Source organism: Phascolarctos cinereus, unplaced genomic scaffold, assembly GCF_003287225.1.
Source record: "Phascolarctos cinereus isolate Bilbo 61053 unplaced genomic scaffold, phaCin_HiC Scaffold_2;HRSCAF=192, whole genome shotgun sequence".
NCBI classification, from domain to species: Eukaryota; Metazoa; Chordata; class Mammalia; order Diprotodontia; family Phascolarctidae; genus Phascolarctos; species Phascolarctos cinereus.
This window is the reverse complement of record NW_027555625.1, coordinates 336700150-336717572: the sequence shown is the minus strand read 5'-3', so window position 1 is coordinate 336717572 and position 17423 is coordinate 336700150. Positions and strand designations below refer to the sequence as shown.

Here is a 17423-nt window from a genome sequence, read left to right as displayed (position 1 = left end):
TGTTAGAGAATACTGAAGGCTAATTTTTTAAAGGATATATAAAGATATCTATTTCTTTCTGTCTCAAAATGGTGGTGTCACTATAAATTATTGTCAAGGAAGCTGCCCAAAGAAGAATTAAATCATTCTTCAAGTAAAGAATTAACCAAAATTCAGTGGGTTTTAATGAACAAATGTGTTTATGCATATTGATTTTTAAAGTTATAATATAATTGATTACGACTTCTTTGGAAACAGTTTCTTGATTTTTGGCAAAACTCCTGCATATACTAGAGCAATCTATGGTATAAGCCATTGAAGAGATAATATGGTTGAACTTAGTTTTTGAAGTTATGAAACAATGTCATAAGTTATATGCTATTGATTTTAACCCCAAGAAAAATGGATATTTATGTAATACTGCTGGGTATTGTTATAGAGTTGGCCATGCAGTACTTGGTTTTTTTTTTTTGCTCCATCCTCCCTTCTGAAAAAGAGTGGAGCTGAATCCTTCCCAAGCATAGGCTGTCCTCTCCCTATGGGGTGGGTTAGGGAGAGATCTTTTCTTCAGTCACTGTACCCTTTTCTTTGCTTCTCTACCCTTTAGAGATAATATGATACACCCAATCACAAAATTAGCTTGCTTTTAGCCTAGGGGCAATGTAATGACCCTCAGTTCCACATGGTCCCTTTCCCTAACTATTTATAGAATTTGAATCAAATGAAGTTATTAAGACAATCACAGTAGCTCCAAGCCCCCAGTTAGGATTTTTTCCTAACATTAAATTGGCTCTCTGTCCCAATTTAAATTTTACAGATTTTCAGCTAACACTGGTTTCTTCCATTTCCATTTTCTCAGTTTAGACTAAGTACATAAGACAAGGCTTTATAACTGGCCCCAGGTTTCTTTATATATGAAACAAAATCAGGATTCAGGAAATACTTAGTAAGATAACTGAGAAGAGTATAAAATACCTCTTACTAGACAGTCTCAGGCAAGGGGAAGCCAGAAAATGAACTTCCCTCAATCCTTGAAGTAGAGTTTACAACCATCAACCTCAATGGGAGTTCTTCATTCCAAGATGTTCACCTCTAGCTCTCCCTTCCCTTGGAGCTCAGCTTTCCTTCCTTTCCCTTTCTTCACCTATTGTTTTTGTGCCATTACTTCTCTCCAATTCATATTGTTGTTGCCTTCTCTTCCTACTATTACTGTTCAGCTCATGTAAGTCCAGCTCCTTCCTCTCAGTCTGATCTCTTCCAAACCTCTCAATAAGTGACTTAAGACTACCTTCAACTCAAAAAGAGCCAAAAATCATTCTCATGGCTGAGAGGAAATGCTTTTCTACAAATCTCAGAAATCCCATCAGTTCTCAGACCCACTTTTGCCTCTAAGATAAATATAAGTGAGGGAAGGTTACAAAGCCTTGTGTAAATATCCCCATCTTAACAGAGATTAGATCTCAACATTTTTTTATTGGTATGTAAGGCCCCATGTAAACAGCCTCCTTTCCTGTGAGCTGATTTTACTAAGAGCTAAAACTAGGGCAGGGTGATGGGGACTTTGCCCAAGTCAGGGGATGTAAACAATTTTTCAGCAGCTTTAAGGAATTAAGACAGAGCCAGAGGAGCTGTGGAAGGTTGAAGCCATGATGAGAGTGGAACGGATTCAGGGAGTTTCTCTTGGGAAACAGGAAATAATTGGTTTATCTGTGCCTTGGTTTAAGTTCTGTCACAAGAAGTTCAGTGGGCAAAGAAGGAGAGAAGCCAGAGGTAGCTCTGGCATCTGATGGAACTTGGGTTCTAGTTCAGCCTAGGTTTAGGGAAGGAGATTTTAAACTAATCCCTTCATCAGTTCAGACAGTGCTATAGTATTCCAAAGTTGCCTTTTCTCAGCATCTCTAGATTATTCTTAGTCCCTACTACACACACTGCTATCAGTCACTAGTTTCAGGGACACTATTAGGATGCCAGTGAGAAGTTTAAATGTTCTGCCCCTTTGAAGTTCATATACTCATCCTCTGGTCAAAGGAAGTAGGCAGTAACAGAGGTTCATCTCCTACCCCACACCCCCTTGTCAGGGATTTCTTTTTAAGGACTTAGGCTGGCCCAATATTCAAATGCTGGGTTCTGAACTGGATTGCTGATTTATACAACACCCACAGGGTATGATGGAGTCTCACTAGGAAATCTCAATATATTTCCTATCCAGCATAATTTCATCTAATAGCATTCACAATTAACCACGGACTAGTTTAATATCCTTGATTGACTGGTTGATTGATTGCATAGAGGTGTTCTGCTTGATAGAGGAATTAGGATGTAATCTTATTAGTTAGTTCAATTGAGGTGCAGGGTAGCTGATTGATTTAATTGATCACACTTTGATACTTACATGAGCCTTGGTTGCCTGATTGTAATTGTCACCCATTGTTAACAGTTCTACCCTCTGGGTACCCTCCCCACTACTGGTTATCATGGCTTTTCCCCATACACTTAAAATTGTTACTTCTGGCAGAGAGCAGCTAGATACCTATAAAATCATATTCCCATTTTAGCCACAAAATATCCTCAAGGAATGGGAATAATATGTACAAGTATGTTACAATCCTTAATACTCCTAGACCTTTCCAAAATCCCCTCCAGTTCCTAAATAAAGTATTACAATGTATGTCTAACTCTCCTGTAATCTTTAAATTACCACTATTTCAGTCAGTCTATAATCTCTGCCCCACCTCCTTCATTTCCAGGGCAGCATTTTGGCTAATGTATTAAAATTCACAGAGAATAAAAAAAAAACAGTTTCTAAATCAAATATGCTTGACCTTCTGCTTGGAGCAAAGTAATCACAGCTTTGTCATGCCATGGTTTTGTTCAATGGGTATGAAAAAATGTTCAAATAGTGTTGGAATAGGCCCAAATTTTCACCTATCCTTCATGCTAAACGTAAGCAACATCCTATTTTGCTTTGGCATCTTTGGAAGTTTTAGCTTGGTTGGTCTATTTATTTCTTTTGGGGGGGGGGGTATAAATTTGTATTCCCAATCTTGTCAAATAACTTCGTGTTTCCTGACAAGGTACTTACTTTCCATAGATGTGCACAAGTACCAGAATTTTCTGCTTTAGTCATTCTAAGGCAAATTGTATTTTGTGGTACATAATCTACTGGTCTACAAAATGTCAGATGACTCCAACTATGCTCTTTCTTGCAACTGACACATTGTTAAAATGTTTTCATGTCTTTGTACTGTTTGTGACACTGTTAATAAGTTAATTACCTAGTAACACTGATGTTTGTCTAAAACAAGACTAGGGGGCATTAAGAGAGAAAGGTTATGGGAAAAGAGGTGTATGTAGTTTAAGTATGATTGAGGACTTAAAACTAACTCATTAATTGTTGAAATTTTGCATTTCTATTAAGTTAGGAAGAAATCTCCCACTTCCATGCCTTTTTAAGGATAGTTCTCTATGCCAGGAATGCATCTGTTCTCATGCCAACCCCTTAGAATCCCAAGAACAACTCATGCCTCACTCACATCCTTCACAAGACCTTTCAGGTGCCACTCCAAGGTATTAGTGCTCTCTCCTGCTTCAAATTACTTAGTGTTATTTTAAATATACTTTGTATTTATTTGCTTGTCTGTTTAGATGCTATATCCCTTCCTTAGAATATAACCTCCTTGAGGCTCCTTCTTAAAATATTTTTGTATATATGGGTCTTTTTCTTCTTTCTTTGATCTCTAGGCTTGGTTGTGATAAAGCTGGGTCAAAGGGTATGCATAGTTTAGTGACTTCTTTTTTTTCTCATCTTTGCCAATTTTATGGGTATAAGGTAAGAACTCTACAGTAATTTTTTTTCATTTCTCTAATTAGTAGTGATGAAAGCGTTTTAGAATATAGCTATTAATACCTTAAATTTCTTCCTTTGAAAGCTGCCAATAATGGGAAATTTGCCAGAAAGGCCTCATGTAGGCATTGGCACTTGACATAAGCTTAGAAGGGGAATAGGCATCAAAGAAGCTAAGACAAAGAAAGAAAGGCATGGGCAGATGGTTTACTCAAAAAGGCAGAGGTAAGAGATAGAATGTTGTGTATGGAGGACAATAAATAGGATGATTGGGTTAAAATGTAGTCATGAAAGTATGCTGGAATATGAGGGCCTGAAAGGATATAATGTGCAATAAGGCTGAGATAGATCTAGCTATGTCTATAAATATATGCATGTGTATACATATATATATACATATACATGTATATACATACACACATACACACATGTATATATGTATATTTTTCTATATATCTATTTTGCTGTTGTCACAGGATCACAATAAATATTTGAGATCAGATTTGAACTCAATTCTTCCTGACTCCAGGCCGAGCATTCTATCATTCTATATACTTGCCACCCAGCTGATATGTGTGTATGTATACATAGCATAGCATAATACCTTGTATGTGGTAGGTACATAGCAAATATTTGCTTTTATCTGTTGATCAAGTTTGATCGGAATTGCTTGCTTGAATTACTTTATATAGGCCCAGGAGAAAATGAGTAAAATTGCTTGCTTTTGAGTTCGTGACTGCTCCAATCATTGAACAAAGGGAGATATTGGAAGTATTTTTATATATTTTTAAAAAGTCTATTACACTGTTTATAGATAATTTGAGTAGCCAGCATCAATAGCATATCAGTATACATCAGTATACAAGTAGAAATTTTTTTCTTATTCAGTACATGAAATGTTGCCTGAAAACTACTCAGCAGCAGATGAATTGCATTTCTCCCATCTATGATCCTCTCTGACATTAGAATGAATCATAGTGATACCTGTTATTAGCCAATTATATTTCTTCATTAAAATTTGCTAAAAATAAATCTATGGTCTTCCACATTACTCTATTAAGAACTATAATTTTTCACTCAGAATCAAAATTTTAGAGTATTTTATCATTACAAGAAGCTTTCTCATGTTGCTTTTGAAACAATGCTACAGTGGGAGTGGCCAAGATGGCAGGAAAAAAAAGGCAGGTAGTCACCTCAGTTCTCCCAAATTCCCCTCTTATTAATTTTAAATAGCACTTGAAAATGAATTCTGGAGTAGCAGAACAATTTTCCAGCCCAAGACGACTTAGAAGATTGATAGGAAAGGTTTGTCACATTCAGGTGAGAGTGGAGCACAGTCCAATACAGGCTGCACCCCAGCAAATCAGCAGCAGGTTTTGGGGGCAACTGAATCAGCAGCAGTAGCTTCTGGAGTTCTAAGCCCACAGATGGTAAGGGAGTCAGACAACTAGTGAGAAGAAAATTATAGTAGTCCTTTTGCTGGCACAAGGTGCAGGACTCTGTTGCCTTGCTCATATTTGGATTTGGGTTGAAGTCTTGGATTGCAGTTCCAGGCTGAAGAGGAGCACTAGCATATCAGAGCTTGTGGCAACAGGAGAACAGGGCCCTGGTCACAGTTCTGGGGCAAAAAAGAGTACTTATTGTTGCTCTCAGACCAGAGCACAGACCAGCAGAGTAGCAAACACACCTCTCCTTAGACTGTAGCACCTCAGAAGAACTGAAAATTTACAGAGCCCCAGAACTAAGTCTGAAAACAGCTGCACAAAAAAACCTCAAGCTTGAGACAGTGCCCCCTCCACCTCAGTAGGAGAGCCTATATTTAACATAAATTTAAAAGTCAAGTAATGGGGAGGGGGATTAGTAAATAAGAAAAAAAAACTTATTAGAGAAAGTTACTGTGGTGATGGAAAAATCAAGACACACACTCAGAAGAAGAAAACAAAGTCAAAACTGCTATATCCAAAGCCTCAAAGAAAAATATTAATTGGTCTCAGTCCCAAAAAATAATTCCTGGGAGAGCTCAAAAATAATTTTAAAAATCAAATAAGAGATGTAGAGGAAAAATTCAGAAAAGAAATGACAGTGATACAAGAAATCATGAAAAAAAGAGTCGACAGCTTGATTAAAGAGGCACAAAAAAAAATACTGAAGAAAATGATACCTTAAAAAACATAATAGGCCAAATGGTAAAAAAAAAGGCACAAAAATCCTCTGAAGAGAACTCCTTAAAAAGCAGAATTGGCAAAATGAGGAAAAAAAGATATACAAAAATTAGCTGAAGAACTGCTTAAAAAGTAGAATCAACCAAATATGAAAAGAGATAAAAAATCTCAATAAAAAAAAAGAATTCTTTAAAAATTAGAATTGGGCAAGTGCAAGCTAATGACTCTGTGAGACATCAAGAAACAATAAAACAATCAAAAGAATGAAAAAAAAGAAAAGGTGAAATATCTCATTGGAAAAAACAACTAACCTGAAAATAGATTGAGGACAGGTAATTTGAGAATTAATTGGACTACCTCAAAGCCATGATCAAGAAAAGAGCCTAGACATAATCTTTCAAAAAATTATCAAAGAAAATTGCCCTGAGGAGGCAGAGTCAAGATGGCAGAGTAAAAGCAGTGACTTGCTTGAACTCTCCCTCAAAGCCCTCCAAATACCTGTAAAAAATGGCTCTAAACAAATTCTAGAGCATCTGAACCCACAAAAAGGGTGAAACAAATTTCCAGCCCAAGACAATCTAGATTGTTGACAGGAAAGGTCTGTTGTACAAGCTAGGAGAGGAACACAGTTCGGTGTGGGCTAGACCAGCAAAGACAGGGCCCCAGTAAACCTGGAGCAGGCTTCAGGGGAGTGAATCATGGGGCAGCTGTGCTAGTTTCCAGATTTCTCAACCTAAAAATGCCAAAGAAAACTTAGAAGGTCAGTGGGAAAGGTCTGCCAGACCTGGGTGAGAGAGAAGTGTGTTCTGGTCCAAGCCCTGGTCCAGCCTCATGGCAGTGGTGGCAATGGTGGCAGTGGTTTGTTCTGGAGCTCTCAGCCCGCATATGGTGGGAGTATCAAGTAGCTGATCAGAGGGGGATTTCAGGGGATGTCTTTGCTGGCACAGAGGCAGGATTCTCTTGCTTTGCCCATGATTGGATTGCAACTCTGGGTGGCTATCCTGGGGTGAGGAGGAGCACTGGTGTGGCAGAGCTTGTGGCAGCAGTAGAGAGAGAATCCTCCTCACAGTTCCAAGGCAGAATACAGTGCTCGTGGTCACTCATAGACCAGAGCACAGGACAGGAAAGGAGGAAGCACCTTGCTCTTGATCTTACCACCTTGAGAGAACTGAAAATATACAGGTTCCTAGACGTACCTCTGAAAACATCTGCACAAAACCCCTGAAGCTTGGGACAGTACAGCCTCCACACTGGAAGCAGACCTCTACTTTAGCAAAGAGTTTAAAACTCAAGTAATTGGCTGGGAACATGAGCAAACAGTGTAAAAAAAAAGTCAGACCATAGAATCTCTTTGGTGAGAAAGAAGATCAAAACATACAAGCAGAAGAAGACAACAAAGTCAACACTCCCACATCCAAAGCCTCCAAGAAAAATATGAATTGGTCTCAGGACATGGAAAAGCTCAAAAAGGATTTTGAAAAGCAAGTAAGAGAAGTAGAGGAAAAATTGGGAAGAGAAATAAGAGTGATGCAAGAAAATTAGGAAAAATGAGTCAACAGCTTTCTAAAGGAGGCCCAAAAAATACTGAAGAATCACCTTCCCAGCAAAACTGAGTTTAATCCTTCAGGGGAAAATGGATAATCAATGAAATAAAGGACTTTCAGAAGCATTCCTGATGAAAAGATGAGAGTAGAATAGAAAATCTGACTTTCAAATAAAGGATTCAATAGAAGCACAAAATGGTAAACAGGAAAGAGAAATCATAAGAGATTCAATGAGGTTAATCTCTTAACATTCCCACACGGGAAGGAGATATGTATAATTCCTAAGAATGTTATCATTATGGAACTTAGAAGAACTATACGTAAACAGAGGGCACAAGTGTGAGTTGAATATGATGGGATGATATTTATAAAAATAAAGTTAAAGGATGAGAAAGAGAAATGCACTGAAAGAAGAGGAAAGGGAGAGGTAGCATGGGGTAAATTATCTCAAATAAAAAAAAAGCTCAAAGTAGTTGGCTAAAAGGAAAAAGAGGTATAAAACTTCACTTATGAAAATAAACTCCTTAAGCAGCTGAATTAGCCAAATTAGAATTGGCCAAGTAGAAGCTGATGACCTTTCGAGACATCAAGAAACAACAAAACAAAGTTGGAGGAATGAAAACAATTGAAGAAAATATGAAATATCTCATAGAAAAACAACTGACCAAGAAAATAGATTGAGGAGAGAAGACAAGAATTATTGGATTTCCTGAAAGCTGTAATAAAAGAAAAGGCCTAGACATCATACTTTAAGAAATCATCAAGGAAAACTGACCCAATATCCTCAAATCAGAATTTAAAATAAAAATTAAAAGAATCCAACAAGCACCACTTGAATGAGTTATTGAAATGAAAACTTCCAGGAATATCATAACAAATTCCAGAGCTGCTGGGTCAAAGGATAAAAATACTTCAATCATCAAGAAAAACACATCCAAATATGGTGGTGCAATGGTCAGGATCACACAAGATTTAGCAGCTACCTTATTAAAGGAGCAGAGGGCTAGGAATATTATATTCCAGAAGGCAAAGGAGCTAGGATTACAACCAAGAATAAACTACCCAGCAAAACTGGATAAACCTTCAAGGGGAAAAAATAGATATTTAGTGAAATAAAGAACTTTCAAGCTTCCCTGATAAAAAACACCTGAGATGATTAGAAAATTTGATTTTCAAATACAATATTTAAGAAGAACATAAAAAGGTAAACATGAATGAGAAATAATTAATGAGAATCAATGAAAAATCAATAAGGTAAAGCTGCTTACTTTTCTTTATGGGAAGATGATACATGTATCTTCTATACACATTATCATTATTATGGCAGTTAGAAGGATCCTAAATAGAAAGAAGGGTATGGGAGTGAATCAATTATGTTGGAACAATGTTAAAAAAAATGTATAGGTGAGAAAGAGGGATGCCCTGTGTAAAGGGAGAAGGAAAAGGAAGAAGGGGGGAATTATCTCACATAAAAGAGGAACACAAAGAAAAGCTTTTACAATGGAGGGGGAAATGGAGAGGAGGGGAGTGGAAAATATTTGAACCTCTCTCACATCTATATTGGTTTAAAGAGGGAATATATACATGTATAGATAGATCAATATCTGTATGTGTATACACATACATATATTCAATTGGCAATAGAAAACTATCTTGCCCCATAGTGAAGTAGGAGGAAAGGGGAGGGGTTGATAAAATAGAGAAGAGATTAAAGAAGGCAGTGGTCAGAAGCAAAACAGACTTTAGAAGAGGAAGAGGATAAAAATAGAGGATATATAGAAGAAAAAGGGATGGAAGGAAATACATAGTAATTATAACTGTGAATGTGAAAAGGATGACTCACTGATAAAATAGCAATGAATAGCAGAATGGATTAGAAATCAGAACTCCAAAATATATTGTTTACATGAGACACTTGAAACATAGAGACACAGAGTTAAAATAAAAGGCTAGAGCAGAACCTATTATGCTTCAGTTGAAGTAAAAAAAAAGGCAGGGGAAGCAATCATGATGTCAGACAAAGCAGAAGCAAAAATAGACCTAATTAAAAGGGATAAGTGGGGAAATTACATCTTGCTAAAAGGAACCATTGACAATGAAATAATATCAATACTAAGCGCATATGTACCAAATGGCTTAGAATCTAAATTCTTTTTAAAAATGTTAAATGAATTATAGGAAGAAATAGAGAGCAAAACTATACTAGTGGAGACCTTTAACTTTTACTCTCAGAACTGGATAAATCTAACCACTAAATAAATAAGGAAAATACTAAGGAGATGAATAGAATCTCAAAAAAGTTAGATATGATAGACCTCTGAAGAAAACTGAATGAGAATAAAAAATTGAATGTCAAGTGTACATGACAACTTCACAAAAACTGACCATGTAGTAGGGCATAAATACCTCACAACCAAATGCAGAAAAGCAAAAAAAAAAAATGTAAATGCATTTTTTTATAGACTATAACGCAATAAAAATTACATTTAATAAAGTGCTATGGAAACAGATTAAAAGTTGATTGAAGATTCTGCTTCTGGTGAACACCAAATGGTGGACAACGCCGGTGCTGCAGGAGGAGCAGGAGGCCCCGGGGGCCCCGGAGTCGGAGGCCGAGGTGGCTTCGGCGGTGGCTTCGGCAGCGGGGGCCGAGGTCGAGGCCCTGGCAGCGGCCGCGGGGCCCGGGGAGGAAAGGCCGAAGACAAGGAGTGGGTTCCTGTCACTAAGCTAGGCCGGCTAGTCAAGGACATGAAGATCAAGTCTCTATATTTTCTCCTTTCCTATCAAGGAGTCTGAGATCATAGATTTCTTCCTGGGATCTTCATTGAAAGATGAGGTTCTGAAGATAATGCCTGTTCAGAAACAAACTAGAGCTGAACAACGTCCCAGGTTCAAAGCTTTTGTGGCCATCGGTGACTACAATGGCCATGTTGGCCTGGATGTCAAGTGCTCCAAGGAAGTGGCTGCTATTCGTCGTGCTATCATTCTGGCCAAGCTGTCCATCGTTCCTCTGAGACGTGGCTACTGGGTGAACAAGATTGGCAAGCCTCGCACAATGCCCTGCAAGGTCATCCCTGCCCCTAGAGGTACTGGCATCGTCTCAGCTCCTGTGCCTAGGAAGCTCCTGATGATGGCTGGAATTGATGACTGCTACACATCTGCAAGAGGCTGTACTGCTACTTTGGGCAACTTTGCTAAAGCTACCTTTGATGCCATCTCCAAAACATACAGCTGTCTAACCCCAGACCTGTGGAAGGAGACTGTGTTCACTAAGTCTCCCTATCAGGAATTCACCGACCATCTTGTGAAGCCTCACACTCGAGTGTCTGTCCAGAGGACTCAGGCAGCTGCTGTGGCAACCACAATAAATGTTTTTTATAAACAAATAAATTGAACTATGCCTACTAAAAAAAAAAGTTGATTGCAAACTAAAAATCTAATCCTAAGGAATGAATGGGTAAAATAACAAATCACAGAAACAATAAATAATTTCATTAAAGAGAATGGCAACAAGACAACATTCCAAAATTTGTGGGATGCAGCCAAAGCAGTTTTTAGAGGAAAATTTTGATTTCTAAATGCATACATCAATATAAAAGTGGAAGAGTGGATCAATGAATTGAGCAGGCAACTAAAAACAAAACAAAAAAAAACTAGGAAAAGGAACAAATTAAAAATCCCCATTTAAAAACCAAAATAGAAATCCTGATAATCAGAGGAGAGATAAATAAAATTTAAAGTAAAAAAAATTCAGCTAATAAATAAAACTAAAATCTGGTTTTACTAAAAGAAAATAAAGTAAGTAAACCATTTGGTTAATTTGATTTTAAAAAAGAAGAAAAATTACTAGTATCAAAAATGAAAAGGGTGAAGGCACAAGCAATGAGAATGAAATTAAAACAATTATTAGAAGTTATTTTGTTCAATTATATTCTAGTAAAACTGACAATCTAAGTGAAATGGATGAATGTTTACAAAAACATAGACTGCTCAGATGAACAGAAGAGGAAGTAGAATACATAAATAATCCTATTTTAGAAAAAGTGAACAAGTCACCAATGAGCTCCCTAAGAAAATGTTCCCAGGAACAAATAGATTTACAAGTGAATTCTACCAAGCATTTCAGAAAAAACTAATCCGAATATTATATAAACTATTTGAAAAAATAGATAAAGAAGGCATCCTGCCAAATTCCTCTTATGACACAAGTATAGTTTTAATACCTAAACCAGGATGAGCACAAAACAGAGAAAGTAAAGCACAGACCAATTTCCCAATATGAGCAAAAATATATGTATGTGTATATATATATATATATATATATATATATATATATATATAATATATAATATATATATATATATATATATATATATATATATATATATCACAAAGATCATACGCTATGACCAGGTGAGATTTATACCAGAAATGCAGAGCTGGTTCAATATTAGTAAAACTATCAGCATAATTGACCATATAAATAATAAAAACAATGGAAATCATAAGATTATATTAATAGATTCAGAAAAAAGCCTTTGACAAAATACAACACTCATTAAAAATACTAGAAAGCATCAGAATCAATAGAGCCTTTTTTAAAATGATAAATAATATCTACCTAAAACCAAGAGCAAGCATTATCTATAATGGGAATAAACTTGAAACCTTTCCACTAAAATCAGGAGGGAAATAAAGATGTCCGTTACTGTGACTATGAAATAGTCTGCTAGAAATGCCATATAGAAAATACTATGGCAATGAGAAGAAAAATAAGTTGAAAGAATAAAATAGGCAATGAGGAAATGAAACTATCATACTTTGCAGATGTTAAGATAGTATACATAGAGAATCCTAGAGAATCAATTAAAAAACTAGTAGAAACAACTTCAGTAAAGTTGCAGGATATAAAATAAACTTGCATAAATCATCAGCATTTCAATATACTACGAAGAAAACCCAGTAAGCGGATAGAAAGAGAAATAACATTTAAAATAACTGCAGACTATGGAAAATACTTTAGAGTTTAGTTGCCAAGACAAAACCAGGGATTATATGGGCACAGTAACAAAACACTTTTCACACAAATAAAGATAGATCTAAGCAATTGAATGAATTTAATGAACAATGAATTGTTCATGCATAGGCCAATCCAATATAGTAAAAATGTCAATTCTACCTAAGTTAATTTACTTATTCATTGTTATACACGTCAAACTACCAAGTAATTATTTTATTGAGCTAGAAAAAATAATACAAAATTTCTTCTGAAAGAACAAAGGGTATCAAGGGAATAGATTAAAAAATTGAAGGATGGTGGCCTAACAGTTGCAAATTTCAAAATATGTTGTTGTTGTTGTTATTTAGTTGTTTCAGTCATGTCCAACTCTTTCTGACCCCATTTGGGGATTTCTTGGCAAAATGTTGGAGTGGTTTGCCATTTCCTTCTCCAGCTCATTTTACAGATGAAGAAACTGAGGCAAACAGGATCAAGTGATTTGCCCAGGGTCATATAGCTAGTACAGTTTGAGGTTTTATTTGAACTCAGGTCTTCCTGAGTCCAGGAATTAAATAAAGATGTTCTATCTACTGTACCACCTAGGAGCCCCAAACTATATTACAAAGTGGTAATTTTTAAAATGATTTGATACTGGCTAAGAAATAGAGCGGTAGATCAATGAAATAGAGTAAGTATACAATGCACACTAGTGTGACTTAATAACTTTGATTAACCCAAATATCTGAGCTTTGGGGATAAGAATTCAACATTTGATAAAAATTTCCAGGAAAACTGGAAAGTAGTTTGACAGAAACTAGATATAAACCAACATTTTACACCATTAAACAAGATAAGAGCAAAAGGGATAAATGATAAGGACTTAAAGGATATAAGGATATCATAAGCAAATTAGAGGAGTGTGGAAAAATGTCCCTGTCAGATCTATGAATAAGGAAAGAGTTTATGACCAAACAAGAGTTAGAGAGGATTGTTGGGAAGCAAAATGGACAATTTTGATTACATGAAATTAAGAAGTTTTGGCACAAAAAAACTAATGCAGTCAAAATTAGAAGGAAAACTTTTGGGGGGGGTATTTTGTGGCAAGTTTCTCTGATAAAGGCTGCATTTCTTACATACATACTGAATTGAGCCAAATTTATAAAACTATGAAAGGATATGAACTGGCAGTTTTCAGATGAAGAAATTAAAGCTGTCAATAGTGACATGAAAAAGTTCTCTAAGTCACTACTGATTAGAAAAATGCAAATTAAAACAGCTCTGAGATACTGCCTACCTGTCAGATTGTCTAAAATGATACAAAAAGGGGAGGGGAGAAAGCAATGGCAAATGCTGAGGGGGATATGAAAAAATTAGCATATTAATGCACTGTTGGTGGAGTTGTGAACTGATCTGGCCATTCTAGAGAACAATTTGGAACTATGCCCAAACAGCTATAAAATTGTGCAAACCCTTTGATCCAGCAATACCACTACAAGATCTGTATCCCAAAGAGATCAAAGGGGAAAAAGAGACCTACGTGTACAGAAATATTTGTAGCAACTCTTTTTGTGATGGCTAAATTGGAAATTGAGGGGATATCCATCAATTGGAGAATGACTGAACAAGTTGTTGTATAGATTGCGATGGAATTCAATTGTGTTATAAGAAATAACAAACAGGATGGTTTCAGAAAAACCTGGGAAGACTTATATGAACTCATGCAAATCAAAGAGCACAGAACCAGAACAATACACAGTAACAGCAATATTGTATGGTTGATGTGAGAGACAGCTACTCTGATCAAGACAATGATCTAAGACAATCCCAAAGGACCCAAGATGAAAAATGCTTATCCACCTCTACACAGAGAAACAATGAACTTTGACTGCAGATTGAAGCATATGTTTAAAAATGTTTAAAAAATTGTTTTATTTTGTTTGTGGTTTCTTTTGAAACATGACTAACATGGAAGTATGTTTTGCATGACTTCACATCTATGATGGATATCAAGTTGTTTGTCTTCTCGGGGAGGGTTGGGGCTGAAGGGAGGGAGAGAATTTGGAACTTGGAATTTTTAAAAAATGATTGTTAATTATTTTACATGTAATTTGGAAATAATGAAATTAATTAAAAAAAAGTAGTTTTTAAAAAGTAGCTACATACTTGGGGAAACACCCAGCCTGCATGCTGGACCCACGTCCTTCATGGCTAGCCAGTCAGGTTTGCATAGGCAACAGTCCTGTGTTTAAACAGTATTAAGTCCCTGTGTTTAGCAGTTGTTATATATGAAAACCTGTTCTTCCAGCCATCAGAATAGAAGCTTGGATGGGACCTAATGAATTAGTTTAAAATTTTCTTATTTGTTGTCAAATAGAGTTGCTTTTAATAATGTCATTTTTTGTTTGTAATATTATTTCACACAACAGAGCTGATAGATTATGAAAATCTAAGCTAAAGGAAATGTAAAAAGGCAGAATATTTTTTACTTGTTTCCTGTGCTTGCACTTTCATTTTGCTTTCAAAGGTAATAAATATTTGTTGTACTTTTTCAGATTTTTAAGGCTTCACCTAACTAAAGAAAAACACTAAAAACTTTATTTCTGCTGAAAAGAAAGAATATTTTCTGACCTACCAGAATCAATTATGTCTTTTTATCCTCTCTTCTCCTCTCCTCTTTCCTCCTCTCTCTTCTCCTTTTCCTTTTTCTCCTCTCTTCCTTTCTTCTTGTCTCTCTTCTCTTCTCCTTTCTCCTGTCCTTTCTTTCTTATCTTTCTTTTTTGAAACAATAGAGCATTTTTAAAAGCCTCCAGGCTCAGTCTGTTGTGTAAATGTCTCATCTGGTTTGCTTTTCGGTCACACAATTAAATCTAAAGCAATGTATTGGCTTTGGAATGCCATAAAATTTACCTTGCTTTTGGGAAGTGAAGACATGAACATATATGAACCATGCTGTCTTTTGACATGGTGTTACTTCAGCCAAGGGGTTCTTCTTAAAGGAGGAAAGCCACTAACATCTTATCTTGGAACTGGTAATCATATAGGATTCTACCTGTTGGCCACACTTGGGTGGTTATTTACCTAAAGAACAATGCCTGCAGCCTAACACCTCTTGCTGTGAGCTCACATGTTAAGTTGAGCCAGACATGGTCACCATTTGGGTGGAGGAAGTCCAGAAAAAATACAGCAAGTTGCCATAAATTGTCTTAGTGATTTATTGGTTGGACTGTTCCCTCAGTCTGTAATGAATCAGTGCCCCAGCGTGGTGTCAGAGAGCACTGTTCAGCCAAAGGTTCTTGTCTATTAGATTATACCACTTACAGCCTTTAAAAAAAAACAAAACTAGGTACTTTTAACTTTGAGCTCCTGTACAAATGGCAGGCAATAATTAGATTATACATCTTAACTTGTTGCCTATGTATTAACCTCCAGGTTAAAAACTGTCATATCTCTTATGAACAATTAAGGAGTACTCTGCTAGGTACTCTAAGCACAATGAGTTCTGCTCATTGTTGTATTATTGTAATTAGTAGTACTAAAATCATTGTTGCCAGGGCTTTGAGAGCCTTTAAAATTTTTAATAATTTTCATAGGTCTCAATGTATTGAAGATTTCATCCTACCATTAGCCTGGTCTAGTTCATTTATTTTCACTTTTATGCACATATTTCCTTTTAAGGTACACATGAGGGAGTTAGAATGCAACCTGACCAAAGACTGGCAACAAAATATGAAAATTACAGTGAAACTAAAATATTAGAAGGAAACTTAGTTCAGTTCTCTTCTCAGGAATGACTTACTGAGTTGGATATTATTGGAATCATTTGGATTATGATGCTTATCAGTCAGCCTTTTGTTTTGAAATGGAAGCCCAATAATCAAATAAGTTTAGTAAAATTCCCCATGTTAACAGAGAACTAGTAAAAATGGGTCTATATTTTCCTATTTAGCATCCCATTGAAAGTCATATTTTACCTTTCTAATTAAATATTTGCTTATGTGTAGATGATTCAGTATCCAAGAACAAAATAAATAAAGACATATTTTCACACTTTAAGTTAGAATAATTTACAAGAATTCCTATGAGTTGTCTTCTTTGCCAAAGCTCTGAAGTGACTGAATATATAGTTGTGCTATGGGGATATTGTATGTTAAGACAGAATAGCCTTGTGGATGGTAACCTAACCTTAGAATCAGGAAATTCTAAGTTCCATTCCTGCCTCCAACATGTCCTGGCTATATCATTTAACTTCTCATAATCCTGGGCACTTCAGTGACCTGAATCTAACTGTGTTTTCATTATGAAGTTCTGGTCATATGTAATATATATTATGTATAATTTTATAGCTGAAAGACTGGTGAAGCAGGGCTGACCATAAAAACTGTTACCTGGGAGAGAAGAGAAGGAAAATAATTCCTTAGATACACCTCCATACACAGAGATACACACTAGAACCACAGAAAGGATGGTACCTATTGAAAAGTTCCTATATCTGAAGAAATCATCTCCAACCACAGGGGTTGTAAACTTGATTGAATCTCAGAGGAGTTTAGATCTGGAAGATTTTAATTAGTAACAAGTGTCCAGGGACAAAGGGAAAAGGAAAAAATACCTCATGGGAAATGGAAGGAATACCTCAATGGAGCAGGATTAAAAAAAATAAAGACCACTCATTCATTTTCTAATTCATTCATTCAACAAGCATTTACTAAGTGCCCACTATGTGTTTCTCTCCCTCTCACACAAATCTCTTCCAACTTTTGGTTGCCATTGGGTAAATGCAGATAGAAGAGAGTATAGAAGCATTGATGCTTCTTTTTAATATAACTATTATCAACCTCTTCATTGTAAGAACTACATGCTATATACTTCTTTGAATTCATTGCAAAATACAGTAT

General features: G+C 36.0%; 1 protein-coding gene and 1 pseudogene across 3 annotated transcripts in view; both read left to right on the top strand.

Annotated features, from left to right (window-relative positions):
• The window catches only part of SLC25A21 (solute carrier family 25 member 21), a 697719-nt gene that overhangs the window by 635577 nt on the left and 44719 nt on the right, over positions 1-17423 (top strand). The window lies entirely within an intron of this gene.
• Positions 10080-10923, top strand: LOC110211788 (small ribosomal subunit protein uS5 pseudogene; annotated as a pseudogene).